Raw genomic sequence first — 17,971 nt, forward strand, 5'->3', positions numbered from 1 at the left:
TGTGTTACTGTGAGTAATGTGTGAGAGTACCAGTTTCTCAACAGATTCACCAACGTATTTGAACTTTTATTTTTTATGAAGACACTTTTAAAGAAGGTATTCCAGTCTATGGCCATGCCATCCTGAACGTGCCCGATCCCGTCTGATCTCGGAAGCTAAGCAGGGTTGGGCCTGGTTAGTACTTGGACGAGAGACCACCTAGGAAGACCAGGTGCTGTAGGTGTAAAAAATAAAGAGAGAAGGTATTCCATAAGTATATATTTGTGGTGTGTGCGTGTGTTTTGAAAGGTCATTGCTCTTGTGAAGAATGTAAAGATCTCTGGTTTCCCAGTTAGTCATTTGTTTGCCATATATTTCTTATTTTCCCATCAAGCCCTTTTATAAATAATAGTTAGACATGGTTGAATTGGTATTATTATAACTGGGCTTAAGGTACTCAATTGAATTTCTGTTGGGCCTAAGAAACTAATTACTGTTTAAAATATTTTCAAGAGGAAAAGTACTGTGATTTTCTGTTAGTTTACACAGCTTTGTTTCAGCTGGGGTTCCTCACGTGGACCACTTTTTCGGTTTTACTAAGAGTGGTTCGTGATGAGTTATTGCATTATAGAGGTGCAGGAGAGGACTTCATTATATATAATCTATGCCTTGGGCCGGGCATTAAGGCTTGATTCTCTTGTGGAATCCCTAGCTGAGAAAGGCTGTGCCCTGTGGGAATACTTTTTTCTCTCCGTACCTCCCTCCCCCGCCATTGGTACCTGTGACTCGATGCATTGAAGAGTAGGCACTTTTACAGATTCTCTCTTAAAGTGTTAATTGTATAAATGACATATTTCCATGAATCTTATTGAATAGCATTATTCATGAAAACAGATCAGTTGCTCTTTTGGAGAGTAATTATGAAAATTATAGTAGTATATAATCTGGTTTGGGAGAAACCTTCTTAACCATCCTCGCAACATTTAATTGTGTGATATTTTAGTACCTGTGCTGCATGCAGATCATTGTTACTCGGTTTTTGTTACCTCCTGTCATAGTTAATTTAATACCTTCTCAGGCAGCAGATATTGTTTTGAATGCCTATGATCTTTTTGCCCTCAAGGAGCTTTCACCCCTGGGCGATTGATTTATTGACAATATAAATTAATACACAATGTGGTGAATGCTACAACAGACGTTATACATTTTGCTGTGGAAAGTCTAGGAAGTGATGAGTTCTGTTGAATGTTGAGGATTTTCAGGAAGGCTGGAGAGGATCGGCCTGGAGTAGAAATTTACAAGACAGGTGAATGGACATTAGAAATAGGATCAGCCAGTGTGTGTCTTCATGCCGATGCCCGGAGGACTGTAGGGGCCATCATGAGGTATGCTGGGGGAAGAGCTTAGGTACTTAAGACAAGGCTAGGTCTGAGAATACAGGGCCTCGAATCCTCTGTTCAAATTTTTTTTTTTTTGAAAGCAGCGCTTTGGCACTTTTATGTTTTTAAGGTAAGAAATTATATATTAATTGTTTTAAAAAGATAGCTTTCACAGTAGAAAGAAGGAATGGGCAGAAGAGGGAGAGACCAAAGGCCACAAAAAATGACCAAGTCTTAGCTTTGCTTGGAAAGTTCTTCCTGTGGTGAGATAAAATCTGTATCTTTGAAACTTAAGACCTTTGATCTTAATTCTGCTTTGAATTCAAAACAAATATGTTCTCTAAAACCTTAGAGCCTTTGACAGGCCTTATGTTTTAAAGGCATCCTACTCTAGCTGTAAACTAATTCCCAAGTAACTTTAGATTTTTAAAAATGTAATGGGCCATGACATTGAATTCTTTTAAAAAGAAAGGAAGGTCTACCTTTCTGGAAGAGTTTAAATCAGTGCTTTTTAAATGATCTGCAATAAAAGCCATTACAACAAAAATTTAGTCCATCATAGACCAATCCTTTTGTAAAATCTAATAAAATTATCAGAGAAATGGAATTTTTAAAAGGAAACAGATTTAATCCTATTTAAATGTTTCATGTCAGCAGACAGAATTGTCCGGCTGGAGCGCTGTGCGTTTCTTGGACACTCTTGACTTCTGGGCTTGCAGGCAGGCGCACTTCAGCGCTGGTCTGCCCGCCAGCCCGGGGAACCAGCTCCACGGAGCCCCTTCCTCCCCACTCTTGTTCACGCTTCTCACCTCCAAATTTTGCGATGTGCTTTTAAAATGAAATTCAGTCTAGAATTTTGACTTTCCTGATCTCCTAGCTACGCGTTCATCGTGGACTCAGTGGCTCAGCCTAGTTTTAAGGTGAAGAGGTGTCAAGGGCACAGTCAAAGCCAATGTTTCTGTCAGCTCGGGCAGTGTCTCCGCACGCTTGTGCGAAGCAGGTCGCGGCTTTGCGACTTTGCCCACATTTGTTGTTCAGGACGGTCGGAAGGATTCGAAATAGAAATTCTACTATTTATTTTAAAGCACAATTATTAAAATTAGCGGGATACTCTTTGAGGGGGAAAAAGGTAGATCCAGTGAAAATAAACCTCTGTTTTCTTTAGTAACTTTAAGTAACCTGTAAAACTTGAGCTAATTACTCTGCCATAGATCTAATACCAAGATGAGTTAATTGTCCGTGTCTAATGAAATGAGACATGAGTTTCAGCGAAAAAGGAGTCCATTTTATCACTAGATGCTGTTAATGAGCCTTTTAAAATTAAGTCTTGATTGGATTGCAGTCAGTGTAGTGGAGGAATATTTGAGCACCTCGTAGTTGTGTTGTACATAACAGATTTTCTTTTGAGAGGGTTCAGCTCTCTTGACAGAATTAGTAGTGTAATGTTGCTTATCTGGACATCATAATGCTGCATCAGTTGACTTTCAAAAATTTTTTAACAAGAAACTTCAATTGGAACAGTCTTTTCAGTCATATTAATGACAAATTTGTAGGCGTTTCATAATTGTAGTTTATTTTTCTTTTTACTCAGTTATGAAAGAGCACTATTTAAAGAAATTATATTGTTGCTCTTTATTTTAAAACATGTTAATTTTTATTTTAAATCATGTATATAATTGTTAACTCTTGCTTTTAAAGGCATGTGTAATTCATAATTTTTTTAAAGTCACAGATTATCATAGGGCTAAGGTGATATGACACCTTGTGGGTCCAAAAAAATTCAAACCGTGAATATCACATTATTGAAATGATTCATTTTGTGAATTATTTGATACTTAGAAAAGAGTAATGAAAATTATGGTAGATAGTTAGGAATGTTTTAAAAAAGTCTTAAGTTTTTTAACATAAAGTTTTGGCCAAATTCAAATACCTGTATTCTAAATATAGAGGACTAATCACTTCTCATAAGAAAATTATTTTTAAGAATCTGCTGTGAAGAAAGTTTTGTATAATTTCAGCTTTGTAACTAATAAGATTAATTTTTGACTAATAGCTGTGTTCACTCACATTAAGAGGTTGTTAAATAATAAGAAACAAGTGAGTAATTGGAAACATAAGGACTCCTGAAGATGTGTGGTGGGATCATGGAGATAGAGCCACAGAGTGCTATGAAATGCTTATGTTTAAAAGGCCTCACAACTTTGAAAGAAGTAATTTTTTTCTTACTTGTGAAAGCCTTTTATGTTTAGTGTAGAAAAATTAGACAGTACTGCTATTTTTAAAAAATCATAATCTTCCCCATTTAGAAGTGTTATTTCTATGTTTATACATATTTTGAGACAATATTTTTGTGACCTGATTTATTTTACTTAAGATTATATTTGTCTATGACCATAAAAACTCGTATGTACTTTTTAAATTGCTTTTACTATGAAAATATGAAGAACATCCATACATATCATGATTAAGATAAATTTATGGAAGTGTAATGGTCAGATGAAAATCTGTTAACAAAATTACTACATAAAGCCACTCTTTAAAATGATAAACCCCTTCAGCAGATAATGAAAATGTGTGTATTTGAATCTTCTCTAAAATTAGAGATACCATTTTTTTAGGGAGATCAAAATACCCTGTTAATTTGCATATTTTTGATTTACTAAGGTTAAATCTGTTTAATATATATCTATTTGGATATTAATGTTCACTTTGTATTGCCAGCCATATTGCTACCCCAGACTCCTACTTTTGTATTTTTAAATTATTTTGAAAAAAATAAAGTATATCTATAGAAAAGTTGTAAGAGTACTATAATCAATTCCTGTATCTTCTTTACTTCGATTTGCCATTTTAACATTTTATATATTTGTATGTTCTGTTTATTTATATGTATGTAGATACATACAGTTACAGTTAATGCCCATCATTTGCACATTTCATATTTGCAAATTCATCCACTTGTTGAAGTTTGTTAGTAATTCCAAGAGTAACATACATGGAACTTTCGGTCATTTATGGGCATGCGCAGCGCAGCAAAGTGAATCACCGAGCGCTCTTGTTCCCAGCTGCCGGTGGATAAGACGACGCCAGTTTCCCCGTTTCGGTTCTGACACCGTGAACAAGAGTTCTTTTCATTGTCTCTTGTGCTGTGGTTTTCACGTATTTATGTTTTCGCGGGTGATTTTGGTGTTAAAAATGGCCCCTGGCGCAGAGATGGAGTGCTCTCTAGTGCGTCTGAGTGCAAGGACGCTGCCTTACGTCGACCGCGCCCGTGTCAGAGGAGCTTCATTCAGGAAGGAGTCACAGCGCTGCTGGCCGCGAGGTCAGCGTCGACGAATCAACAGTATGTGTTAAATACAGAGGCTTTAATACACAGAAGCACAAAACAGGGTCGTATAGCGACTGGTTGATGAAAATGTGACCAGAGGCCCATAGGAGCATAACCCTGTTTACTCAGGAATTGTGGGTTCGCGGTCTCTACTTTATGTTTGCAGTGACTAGAGAACGTAATTGCCCTGAATGACGAGCATTGCCTTAGGGTGTGTGTGTGTGTGTCTGTGTGTGTGTCTGTGTAAAATACTTCTGTCCCAGAATCCTGTCCAGATCATACACTGCACTTGTGTCTCACAGGCTCCGATTTGGAACAGTTCCTCAGCTCTTCATTGCCTTTCATGATTTGGGGTTGCCTTACTTCCTCCCCGTTAGATACAGGCTATGAGTTCTTGGCAAGAATGTTTTTAAAAAGTGATGTTGTGTCCTCAGCACACCACATTAGCAGTTATATGACGTTAGTTTGTCTCATTTCTGATGTTAACTTTGATCGTTTGGTTAAAATGGTGTCAATCTTTTTTTCACTGTAGAGTTACTTTTCCAAACACCTTTAAATTAATAACCAAGGGGATACTTTGAAATTTTGTGAATATCCTGTTCCCAGCAAAATTTTGCGAATATCCTGTTCCCAGCAAAATTTTGCCTTGATGGTTTTAGCTTTGGTCAGTGACTCTTCTCAAATCCATTATTACTGTAATACAGTGTTTGCGAAATTGTTATTTTTCTAACTCTGTCATTCCCTTTACATTTATTAGCCAGCGTTCAGTTATAATGCAGATATTGCCTGTCGTTTCTGATAGGTTAAGCTCTTCTTGTGTATTACATATATACCCCTCTCCTGGCTCCCTGTGTTGACTTCAGAATTTGTATCTTCTGCCTGGAATCTCTTCTGCACTCCAGACTGCTTACTTGACATCTTGACTTGGTGGAATGGGGCTGGGGTGGGTGGTGACAGCGATGCTGAGGGGGAAGGGAGAGAAGGACCAAGTCGTGGTGGCAGTGGCGGTGATGGCGGCGGTGATGGTGGCGTGGCGCGGCGGCAGTGGCGGTGATAGTGGCGGGGAATTGGCGGGGTGCGGTGGCGAGTGGCGGTGATGGCGATGGCGGTGGCGTGGTGGCAGTGATGACGCATTGGCGATGGCGGCAACAGTGGTGGCATTGGCGGTGGGTGATTCTTGGCGGTAAGGCTGCAGCACACTGAGCCCTTGGTGCGGTCGGGGTGCTGCTGTTGTCGTCCCGTGCGCATCACCCCACGTCATCCTCAGACAGCGCCGTGAGATGGCTGCGATTGCTTTTCCAGTTCCACGCGTGGGGAGCCGGAGGCGCGGGGAGGTTACCCACTCTCCGTCGGTGGCTGGATTTGAGCTGACTCCCGCCCGGCTGCTTGAGGGCATGAGCCGATCGTCTTATTTCTGGATTCCTTATTTCCGCTCTTACTGTCTTCCTCCAGCCTGCAGAGCGTTTTCACGTTCTCAGTGAGAGTCACATCTCCTCTGTGACCAGCAAGGCTCGTCTTCAGCTTGCAGCTCTGGGACTGAGCTTCCGCCTGGCCGGCCCCGAGGGCGCTAACGCCGGGCTTTGCTAGTGCCTTGGCCTGGACCACTCTTCCCCTAGGGTCTGTTTAACTGGATCCCTCCTTTCTTCCAGGTTTCCCTTCAATCTCTCTTTTTGGAGAGACCGTCCATAACCACTGCGCCACCAGATAGCACGCCCTCACCTCACTGCCACTCACCCTAGTGCGCCTGCGCTTTTCTGGGTCCCTCATCGCCTCTGGCGCACTGTACGTGGTCACTAGTCCCCCCTCGCGAGTGTCTGGCGCTGGATGACAGCAGCGTGCCGTGGGGCAGGGATCCTCAGTGACAGCTGTAAATTCCTGCCACGTGGTTGGGGCCCAGCAAGTGTGTGCCGGAGGGAAGGAATGTTTTATCTTTTAATTTTGCTTATAATTATTTTATATACAGAAAATATCAACTAAGTCAAACTGTATTTTATTGTGGTTTTCTGGATTCTGTCTTTAGCGTCAGGCTCAGAGGCTTTTCCAGTGCCCAGTAGTTTATATAGATATTTGTTATTTTCCATTATTATGGTTTTAATTATTCAGTTAAATCTTACATCATTTTACAAATTATCTCATTCTGTAAGGTAATATGGGAAAGTTCATTCTTAATTATTTTGCTTTTTAAAATGTAAAATTTAAATTCTGGAATTCTTAATTTAGAAGCCGGTTTTTAAGCTACGCGCATGCGTGGTGACTTGGTTCTGGAGGCATTAGCTCCTGCTCCGCAGGGAAGATTCGCGGGCAGCGCGTTTTATTTTGCCCAGATATGCTACATTTCTTACTTAATAACCCAGGAAAAAAGATAGCAAATAATTTTTTTTTAATCTACATCCATCCTTCAATTTATGTGGTATTTTTTATGCGTAGTAAATACTCCTCCCGCCCCCGTTTACGTGGGCTTTTTTATATGCGGTTTCCATTTACGCGGTTACGCCATTTTATGTGGTCCTTTCTTTTTCGTTTCCATTGTTGATGATTACTCTTTTTAAAAATCAGCAACGTGCGAAGAGCTAATTTTTACTAACGCCCAGTTGTTAATGATCTTCCCGGCCACTGGATGGCAAAAGCATGGGTGACTACTGATGTTTTTTGGAATTGGTTTTACAGACATTTTGCTGTAGAAGCCAAAAATTATATGAAGGAAAAATATCTTCCTTTTAAAATACTTTTAGATAATGCATCTGGTCATCCACACAATTTAGAACGTCTAAATATAAAAGTATATTTGCCACCAAATACAATTTTCTTGATCCAACCTTTAGATGAAGACATTTCTACCTTTAAGATTAATTATATTAAATGGAGTTTTAATGATTTTTTGATAAACTTGAAGATAATGAATCACCTGCAGTTACAGAAGCCTGGAATAAATACACAATTTTAAGTCGTATCAAGAATATTGCTTTAGATTTGAGTGATCTAAAGCCATCAACTTTAGATGCTTGCTGGAAAGCAATATGGCCAGAAGTGGTTGTTCCAGGGAATGTAGTCCCAACAACTGAAGAGGGATTAATGGGCGTTATTCATTTATTAAATAAATTTCAAGAAGAAGGATCTGACACTTTGAATGTAGACTATATTAATGAATGACTCAACCATGAATTAATTGATAATGAATTAATTCACTTAATATCTGAAGCCCATCCTGCCAAGGAATACAGCCGTGATCTTGAACCAGTTTCATTCACTGCAGAAAATATTTATAAAGCTCTTCAACTGGAAACTGCAATTCTAGATAGTGATCCAAACATCCAAAAAGCCTTAAAAAGAGATTGATTCCTTTAGATTATAGTAAAGACACCAATAGTGAATAAAGTTTATTTTGGTTTTTTGATTTTCATTAGCATTTTTTTGTGAAAATACGTGAAATATTTTTATGTCTTACATTGGCCTATTTGAGTTTGTGTGTTGTGTGTGTGTGTGTGTGTGTGTGCGTGTGTGTGTGTGCGTGTGTGCGGTAAGGTGGTGGTGCGCCGCTGGGCACGCCTGGGTTGACCTGACTGGTTTTCTTCCACGTACAAAAAAGATGCGTGGAACAGACAATTCACGTAAATCGAGAGACGGGTGTATAGTGTGTCTAAATCATGTTACCTTCACGTTTTGATAGCACGCTAAGTGTTTCTTCTCAGTACAGTTCTTGAAAGGGTGATAGTAAATTTCAGTTTGCCCGGGACGGTTTTAGCTACACTTACTGTCCAGGTGTAATTATTAATAGTCTGTCCATTCACTTTCATAGTGACCTGGTGTGGATGACATTTGGCATTGTTTTGGTGTTTATTCAACTTTCTTCTAGAAAACAACATCATTATTAAATCTACTTTTGTATCGGCTGTCATGCGATTTGTTATGGAATGATACTATGGACTTAGGAAATTTTTGATACGAAATTAAAATGTTACCTTTATGTTTGTTTTAAAGTGCTGCTGCTCTTAAAATGAGAACTCATGTTTGTATACTTGGAAGAAAATACGTTATGGAAAAATGTGTATATCAGAGAAACATTCTGTCCTCTGGTACTTAATGTCTTGCTTGTTTATAGGATTTGATTTATGTTCTTTATTAGTTTGCTCTTTACCAGCGGCCACTGGTAAAGAAAAAAATACTTGGGACTTTTATCCACATTCCCCTACATATATGATTTTTTTTTGGACCAATTTGCAGTAGATAGGCCAAACCTCATCTGGACACAGCAAGTGAATTTTATTGGTAATAAAGCTGTGAATACTGTCGGAGGCTCATCGTCTTTGTGGGATTCGCCTTTGATGAAATGATTAGATAAAAAGGGGAAACACTTCATCAGGCTGGCAGAGAAGACCAGGTTCCATTTGGACGGTGTGCCAGGCTTGATGAAAAAGGCTCTGAGGCAGTGGCAGTGACGTTGCTGCGCCCAAACGTGTGGTCTTGCGTCCTTGGCGTCACGACAGTGCACCTTTCATTCAACCTTAAATGGCCAATTATACACACATTTATCTCCGTCATACAGTCTTTTTTTTTTTTAATATCTTCTATATTTTCAGTCCCATCTCAGCACCTTCTAAAAAATCAGGCCATTCTTATTGTCCCCATGTGTTTATTCACGTGCTTTTTCCACTGAGACTATTTCTTCTACCTTTCAGAGTTTATTAAATAATTTAGTAAGTTTTTTTTTTTTTTTTTGATTTCCTTACTCTGGGCAAGACACAAAGATTGGAGGTTCTTGTTCTCATGACGCTTAGAGAGAAAGACAGAAAATAGGTAAGTAAACAGGACAATTTTAGATAGCGATAAGTACCGTGAAAAGAGTAACATGAGGCGATGTGATAAGTGGGACCAGTGTGGAGAGCTTTTAACTAGGCTAAGGAAGGGCCGCGTGAGGTGACATCTAATCGGGGGGACAAGGAGATCGACGTGGGAAGCTTGGAAGGCTGAATGTTTCCGGGTGAAACGAGCAAGTGCAAAGGTGCCCCGATAGGAATGAGATGGAACTGTCCGAGGATGGCAGGTCGTCACTGTGGGAGGGGAAGGGCGGGGAGCAACGCCGGGGAGCCGTCTGTCCACGTCCCTCCGCCCGAGAAGAAGTTGGGCCCGGGAAGAAGTTGGGCTTTCTGAAGAGGAGCTGAAGGCGGCGGCGGGTTTTAATCAGGAGTGGCGTGATCATGATTTCAGAGGATCGTCTCAGAGCGCTTCGAGCACGGATTCTAAAAGGGCGCATGCGGGCACGTGGCGGAGAGTTGCGGGGGGCGCTGCGCGAGCAGGTGCGCGCCTTCCTGGGTGCGGGGGGCGGTGTGGGCTGGGGACCTCCTGGAAGGTTCCTGTGGCTTCCTTCCGCCTCACCGGCCCCCTCTGCCCAGTGTCCAGGCTCCGCCTCTCTGCACCGGCAGCTTCATCCTGAACCCCAGGGTGGTTTCTCTTTCCTTTCCCAGCGCGCGTTCCCCGAGAGCAGTAACTTCTATTTAATCAAGCGCGGACATAATTGGTGCCCGTTAAAAAGTTAGGTTCTTTTTCCACAGATTTTTAGTCAGCCCGTTTCTTGAATTTTCTTAAGTACAGGGGATCAAATAAATAATGCAGAAGAAACACTTGAAAATTTTACTTAACTGACACATGAATTAAATTTCAAAAAAGAAAAAGCCAGCTGGAACGTTATAAGTTAATTGAATAAGACTTGAGGTTTAGGAGCAAAGTTGAAATTTAAAACCTAAAAGTGAAGTTAATTGCCAGGGTGCAGACAGTATGAGCGCATTTTGTGAGAATTCGGTGGCCATGTCTGTGGAGTCACCCGGCAGACAGAGGTCACAGTTTTGATCTTCTCCAGTGCGCATGTTTTTACCTGCCTCCCCTCCGGAGTGTGCATTCTTCACGCTAACACCTGCAAACAGCTTATAAAACAAACACATCAAGATGAAAAGTGTTTCTCAAGCAAATGGTTGGAATATTTAGGAATACTTAGCAATATTTTATGTTACTCCTAGGTAGCATTTAATAGAAAGTTTTAACCTGTATATTTAAAAAAAAAATTAAAAGAAATTTCTTGGCACGTTTTGAAGTAACCCTAAACAATGCGAATTAGGGTGTGTTCTTTCCTTTGGCCACTTACCATGCCTCCCCACCGTGCACGCATATACACCCGAACTAGGTTGACGAGAGATTTGTTCCGAGGATGTATTTTAAATGTTTTTAACATCTAAGAAAATCCAAGGCGTTTGAGGCAGAGATGCTTTTTAGACAATAGTTGTTTAATGAGCTGCTTGTATATACAAGAGAAGAGAATGGGCCTGATTGCTCACAATCTGATGTTTGAAAAAGTATTTTTCCGGATCTTATTCATTTGCATATCTAATTGCTATGTAATCAAAACTAAGTGAACTCTAACTACTTGAAACTAAAATGAAAGGCAATCATCTGTACCGGGAGGAGGGGAAACCCCTTCCCAGGCAGGCCAGCCTGAATATTAGCGTGATAGTCTTCTTGTGTTTAATTATAGGTGTCTGACTGAGCTGGAAATGTATGCTTGTGTAATAAGGAGGTGAATGTGACCCCGAAACACCAGCCCGGCTTTGTGGTAACCGAGCGCTGCCTCTGAGGGAAGTTAGCATTCATCGTGTATTTTGGTGATAAGGGATTGTGCCAGAAAGGCTGTTAATTACCTGCTTTGTTTGATATGGAAAGTAGCAGTTCCACAGTTCTCTGCCTACCAGTGACAGCACTCAATTAAAACGTGTTTTACGCAGCTATAATGGCCTTGTTTATCTGTTGGGAAGACATGAGGTGAAGAAAATTAACTTGACTTTTTCCAGCTGTTTGTTGTCAGCTTTGTTTTTGGTAAATCTTCTGAGAATAGAAAACTACCCCAAGATGGGCCCTTTATGCTTTTATAGACTTAAAATTTTTATTTTATTATTTCTCGCCGCCTCGTAGAGTTATTAACTTAAGAGAGGTATTTTTAATATTCTGAAATGTCATTTGAAAGTTTTGTAGCCACTGATTAACAGCGTTTCAGGCTAATTAAAGCTCTTTTATATTTTACACTTCTGAACTTAAACATCTAACACAAGTTTAAAACTCTTTTTAGTTTTCTTACTGTCAAATCAGTAAGTTACCTGTGAGTTTGTTCACCTTTCTAATTTGGGGCTTTAATCTGTGTAATTTGGGTAATTGAATAATGAGCAAGAACTAGTGTAGGGAGATAATAGGTAATGTGTGTAACGGGTATAAAAGCATGTAGCCATTTTATGTGCTGTTTGATACTGCTCTGCTCAGTGCCAGTTCTTTTAATGCTTGTCTCTGCAATAGTTTCCTTTTAAAATGTATTTATAAATGTATTACAGTAAACTGCCAGTATGCATGTTTGTCTGTGCTCTGACCGCTGTCATGCACTCTCAGCCAGTGAATGCTAGTACGTAGAGTGGACCCCCCCCCACACACACCACACGCGCACACACACACACACACTTCTCAGTGTGCATAGTGCAGCACGGCACGGTACTCCCAGCCAGCTGACTGTTCTACACTGTGTGTGGTTTACTCTGCTCTGATCTCCCAGCCATTTGTTTTTTGTCCTTGAAATTAATTTTGACCTACAATACATGCCCGTAAGAGATGTAAGTTGTAGTTTTGAATAGTATACTGCATGAGAAAAATGAGAGTTTTAATGAGAGTTCTGGGTATCTTCAGGAAAGAAAACTAACAGGCTAATGGTCAGCAGCTTGTATGTATGAGACGTAGGAGAAATGACTAAAGATGGCTGGTAGAAACAGGATTTGGAAAGTACTGAATCATTATTAGTCAAAATGGGAGAGGTGGAGAAATATTTTCAGTATTTTAATAGATAGAATATATAAGTTAAGCAATCTACTTTGCTATCACAGTTAGCCTTTATAGAATTGAGTCAGAAAAGATTTATTATATTAAAAAAAAAACCTTGCACAGCTAAGCTCCTAAAATTTTGAATAATTTTTGCAGTCATTTCCCAAATATTTTATTTATGTTATTTACTGTTAAGGTATGTGGAAGTTTACAGTAGGCAGTATTGGTATATAGCAATTTCTTAAGTTTTATTTTGGAGATACAAGGTTGGCTAAGTTGGGATTATTTAGTGGAATACTAATCAAATACTAATCTTTGTGAATTTTTGGGAGGCAGTTGGAAAATACTTTTGTAATTTACTAAGCTTAAATATATAAATCTAAAGGTGTTTCATGATCCTTTGAACTCTGACATGAGAGAGCAGATTCAGCCTGGGATCAGGGTTAAGGTAAAGGATTCAAGATTGCACAATACAAAATATTAAGCACTTAGGTGAAACTTTATGATTTTTTAAAAATTTTTATTATTATTATTATTATTTATGCCTACAGCACCTGGTCTTCCTAGGTGGTTTCCCATCCAAGTACTAACCAGGCCCGACCCTGCTTAGCTTCTGAGATCAGACATCGAGCTTGTTCAGGGTGGTATGACCGTAGACCATGGACTGTGCCTCCACAGGGGCACGAACTCAGGACCTTCTGCATGTAAAGCAGACGTGCTAACCGCTACACTATGGAACCACGTCCAAAACTTCATGATTTCTTTAAGAACTCTTGATATTCATACCTTCTTAAAGATTTTGTGCTTAAAAAGGAACTTCAGTATATTTTGAATTTAATAGAAAAAGATGATAATTCTGTTTATAGTAAACTTTGAAATTTATATTGTCATTGTCATTTTAAATGTAACTTTCATACATAAATTCACTAATGTTTCCTCCCCTTTTAAAAAGCTTATTACTTCTGAATCCAGACACTCTTGAGCTTCATTCTAAAACACTGCTTATTCTTGGCCTTCTGAAAATTCCGTTTCCTACTAGTTTGGGGAGGAAAAGTTTTATAATTTAATAAACTTCATTAAGTGAGAAAAAGTTAGAAAGATTTCAGTTTTTCTTGTGAGGTTTTCCCCAATTGAGTCGACATTTCTCTTGGTCTGGTTACATAATCTACTTGAAGTGTTATTTTATAAAAATATGTAATGAGGATTCAGTAAAATCTGAGCACATGAGTGTTTTATGGTTAAAGAAAACCCTAAAGCTTTTGAAGGACTTCTTACAGTCACAAGAAATTTCATTCTACAAATGAGGACCAGTACCCTCTTAAATCACATCATTTGTGTCTTCTACAAAATTTCCAAATGCCCAATCTGTGTTTTGGATCTTATTAAGGCTCTTTCACATTCTTTTCCAAGCAAGGACCAAAGTGGAAAACTCTCTCAGTCCTGGGACGATTAAGGCCTGGATGGCCAGGAAATTGACTCTGAGCGTTGGAGCCAGTTTCACAGAAATAAACTGGGCTTTGGGGTGGGCTATGCCAACTATGAATGAGGCTAAAAGCTGTAATTGCCACCTAGGAACTGTTCCCAGGTGGCAGGAAGAACATGAGATAATATGGTAACTAGAACCAGGGCCATACTGCCTGCCGATTTAAATGTGGTTTCATCGCTATCCCTCTGGAAAAATGAGCTTTGACATAGGAACTCGAGGCCTTTTATTTCCAGTACCGACTGAATAAATTCCTATCTGACCTGCAGAAAACAGCTCTAAAATGTGTGTATAGTTCAAGGCTACTACAAGGCGCACAGCACTGGGGAATGAAGACAGGCAGAGCTGGGACGGAGTTAGCTCTTGGAGGAGGGAAGTTTATGCAGTGAGTGTTTGTTTGCCTGGCTTTTAGCCTGGGGTCAAGTACAGTCAGTGGCACTAATTCCAACCTTGGGGAAATCCCTGTTGTTGGAGAAAGTGGAATCCAGGAAGGAAAAGAGACAGAAAGGATCCCCAGATTTTGACCCCTGCATCCCACACGCAGCACCGGCTTAAAGGACATTAACTGCAAATCTGAAGTGAGACCAGACCTGGCAGTCAGGAATCAAAGACCTGGCAGTCAGGAATCAAGAAAGTTCCTACTAACATAAAAATAAACCTTTAGAAGAAGACAGAATTTGGAATCAGCATACACTTTTAAAAGCAAAACCTGAAAAGAAAAGCAACTCATACCAACCTCCAGATGTTGGAACTAACAAGACAGGTATTTTAGCTGTGATAATGATTCTCATAAAGGAAGACAAAATACAAATAGAAAATTCTAGCAGAGAAGTAGAAACAATAAAAGAAGACCAAATGGAAGTTTTATAACTGAAAATAAAATATCTGAAATGAAAATTTTACTGGATGACTTTAACTGCTAAGGAAGGGATATGCAGATTTGAAGACAGAGCAATAGAAACTATCCATTGTAAATAACAGGAAGAGGAACAAAATAGAGGTAACAGAATAGCATATAAAATGATCTAATGTGTACTTAGAGACCCAGAAAGAAGAGAGAGCAAATGAGACAGAAAAGTACTTGAAGTAATAGCATAGAATCTCAGATTTGTTGAAAGATATAAATTTACAGATTCAAGATACGTATCACACAACAATCAAAACAAACACAAAGGAGGCCACACTGTGGTACATTAGAGTAAAAAGAGCTGGTCTTGAAAGCAGCAAGAGAAAAAAATGACATGTTTTGTATAGAGGAACAATGATGCCATTAAAGGCCGACTTACCAAAGTAAGGAGGCCAGAAGAAAGTAAAATACCTTTTAAATGCTAGAACAAAAAATTGTCGACCTGAATTCTATAACTATTGAAAATATCTTCAAAATGAAGATGAAATAAAGCCATTTTGAAATGAAAGATAAGTAAGAGTATTCATTACTAGCAGACCTGCATAGCAGAAACGCTAAAGGGGAGTTGTTCAGGCTAAAGAGAAATGAGAGCAGATACAAAGCTGGTGTCTAGAAACGATGAACACCAGGAATGGTAAGTTCTCTGGGTAAATAGAAAAGACGGTGTGTTTGGGGAGTCTTTATTCTGTCTTAATTTCTTTGTATTATAAAGTGTACGGGGTGGGGGGGCATCGTCCTGTGGAGTTTTTAACCTATGCGTGTATAATTATGGACCCGTATGGTTACTACATATTATGTGAAGTAGTAAAATATTAATTGTAAGTACACCTTGAAAAGTTAAAGATCTATATTTTTAATCACTAGACCAACCACTCAAAATAATGCAAAGGAGCAAAGGTACAAAAACACTAAGGAAAATAAAGCGAAATTATAAGGTATGTTGAAATAGTGTATTTTAAAAAGTTGGGAAGGGAAGAAGAGGAACAGAAACAGGTTACAGATAGAAAGCCAATGATAAAGTCGGTAGAGCCACAACTAATCTATATCAATAATTGCATTAAATAGCAGTAGAGGAACACTCCAGTGAAAAAGCAGAGATTGTCACATGGGTTTAAAAACCAAAAAGGCTCAGCTATATACTTTGAGGTGTATAACCTATAGTTAACTTTAAATTTTCCCAACAGAAAATTTAAAGAGAAAGGTAAAGGTAGGTTGAAAGTAAATAGATGGAAAAAGTTATATCAAGAAAACAGTAAGCAGAAGGTTGGAATAACATAAAATAGATTTCAAGAGTTAAAAACAAGCCAAGGATGTTGGCAGTCACCGTTTTTATTCCAGTTTGTACTCAGGTAAAGGGGATATAATGATACAGGTCAATTTAGCAGGAAAATGTAACAATCGCAAACGTCCGCTTAATACAGTCACTTAATAATATAGTCCTTACTGCATGACATAAGAATTGACTAAAATGCAGAAATAGACAATTTCACAATCAGAGTGAGATTTTAACAACTTTTTCAACAGTTGATAAATGGAGATCAAAAATCATCGAAGACTTAGAAGATCTGAACATTATCTGCCACCTTGACCTCTTTGGTGTTTATAAAACATTATACCTGACAAATTCACATTCTTTTCAAGTACACAAGGGATATTCACCAGAATAAAACACATACTAAGCCATATATAGAGTATGAGCTCTGACCAAAATGGAGTTAAACCCCCAAATATGTGGAATTTGAACAACACACTTCTATGTAATCTATTGGTCAGGAGACGTCACAAGAGAAATCGGAAAGTATTTTAACTAATGATAATGAAAATATAACATAAAAGTTGTGAGATGAAGGTAAAGCAGTGTTTATAGGAAACTTGTACCTATAAATATTTATGTTAAAAAACTTTAATTTTCTAACAAATTAAAATTTAAAAAAAATTAAAGGCAAACAAAACCCAAGATAACTAGAAGGAAATAATTAAAATAACAGAAATTACTGAAATAAAAAATGAATAAGTAGAGAAAAACAATGAAACTCAAGTGTTTTTTTAAAAAGATTTTTAAATCGGATATAGCTATAGCTAGACTGATCTGCAGTAAATGAGAGAAGCCAGTGCTAGTATCTGTAATAAAATAGGACACAGCACTACAGATCCTACAGACACTAAAAGTCTTTTAAGGAAATATTATGAGCAATTTAAAGCCAATGAATTTGAAAACCTAGATGAAAAGTTTTTGAAAAACATAAATTATTACCAAGAAGTAACAGACCTTGCACCCGTATTGATTAAAGAAGCTGAATATGTAATTAAAAATTACCCCACAAAGGAAAGGTAAAGCCTAGATGGCCACATTAATAGTGTGAAATAGTGTGAATCTTATATAAAGTCATTTATAAAAGGTATGGAATGGGATCCTTCACCTTATTTTACCATAAATTGATAATTACAAGCATTACTGTGATACCACCAGAAAATAGAATCAGTATGTCTTACAGATTCAAAACATTCTTAATAAAATTTTAGGAAATCGAATCCAGTGATAATATAAAAAGGATACTATGTCAATACCTAATAGGGTATATCTTGGTAATGCAAAGTTAGTTTAACATCTGCATTTAATCAGTGTAATTTATCATACCAATAGCATAAAGGTTAAAAAAAAAACTATGATTATTTCAGTAGATATATAAAAAGTATTGGACAATATTTTATTATATAGAAGTGTGTTGTTCACTTTCATGATAAAACAAACCAGCAAACTAAGACTGTTAGAAGGAGACTTCGTCAGTTTCATCTCTGAAAATACCTGTACAATAATGCATCACTTAATGACGGGGGTACGCTCTGAGAAGTGGTCGTTAAGCAATTTTGTTGACGTGCGAGCATCATAGGGTGTACTAACACAAACCTAGGTAGTACAGCCTACTGCACACCTAGGTCATGTGGTATACCACCAGCACACGTATGGTCCGTTATTGACTAAAGCATGTTATGCAGCACTTGACTGCGTGACGTGCTGTTCATCAGTGAAAGGCTCAGTGTGTTTCTCC

The 17,971-nt window shown here is 38.5% G+C and overlaps 1 protein-coding gene and 2 pseudogenes across 6 annotated transcripts in view; 2 read left to right on the plus strand and 1 right to left on the minus strand.

Moving 5' to 3' along the window:
* QKI (QKI, KH domain containing RNA binding) overlaps nt 1–17,971 on the plus strand; it is a 130,075-nt gene that overhangs the window by 61,355 nt on the left and 50,749 nt on the right. The gene's annotated exons all lie outside the window — the stretch shown is intronic.
* LOC120618366 (uncharacterized) lies at nt 105–223 on the plus strand (annotated as a pseudogene).
* On the minus strand, nt 13,074–13,189 carry LOC120618476 (uncharacterized; annotated as a pseudogene).

The sequence above is a fragment of the Pteropus medius genome, unplaced genomic scaffold (assembly GCF_902729225.1).
Source record: "Pteropus medius unplaced genomic scaffold, Ma_sr-lr_union100, whole genome shotgun sequence".
NCBI classification, from domain to species: Eukaryota; Metazoa; Chordata; class Mammalia; order Chiroptera; family Pteropodidae; genus Pteropus; species Pteropus medius.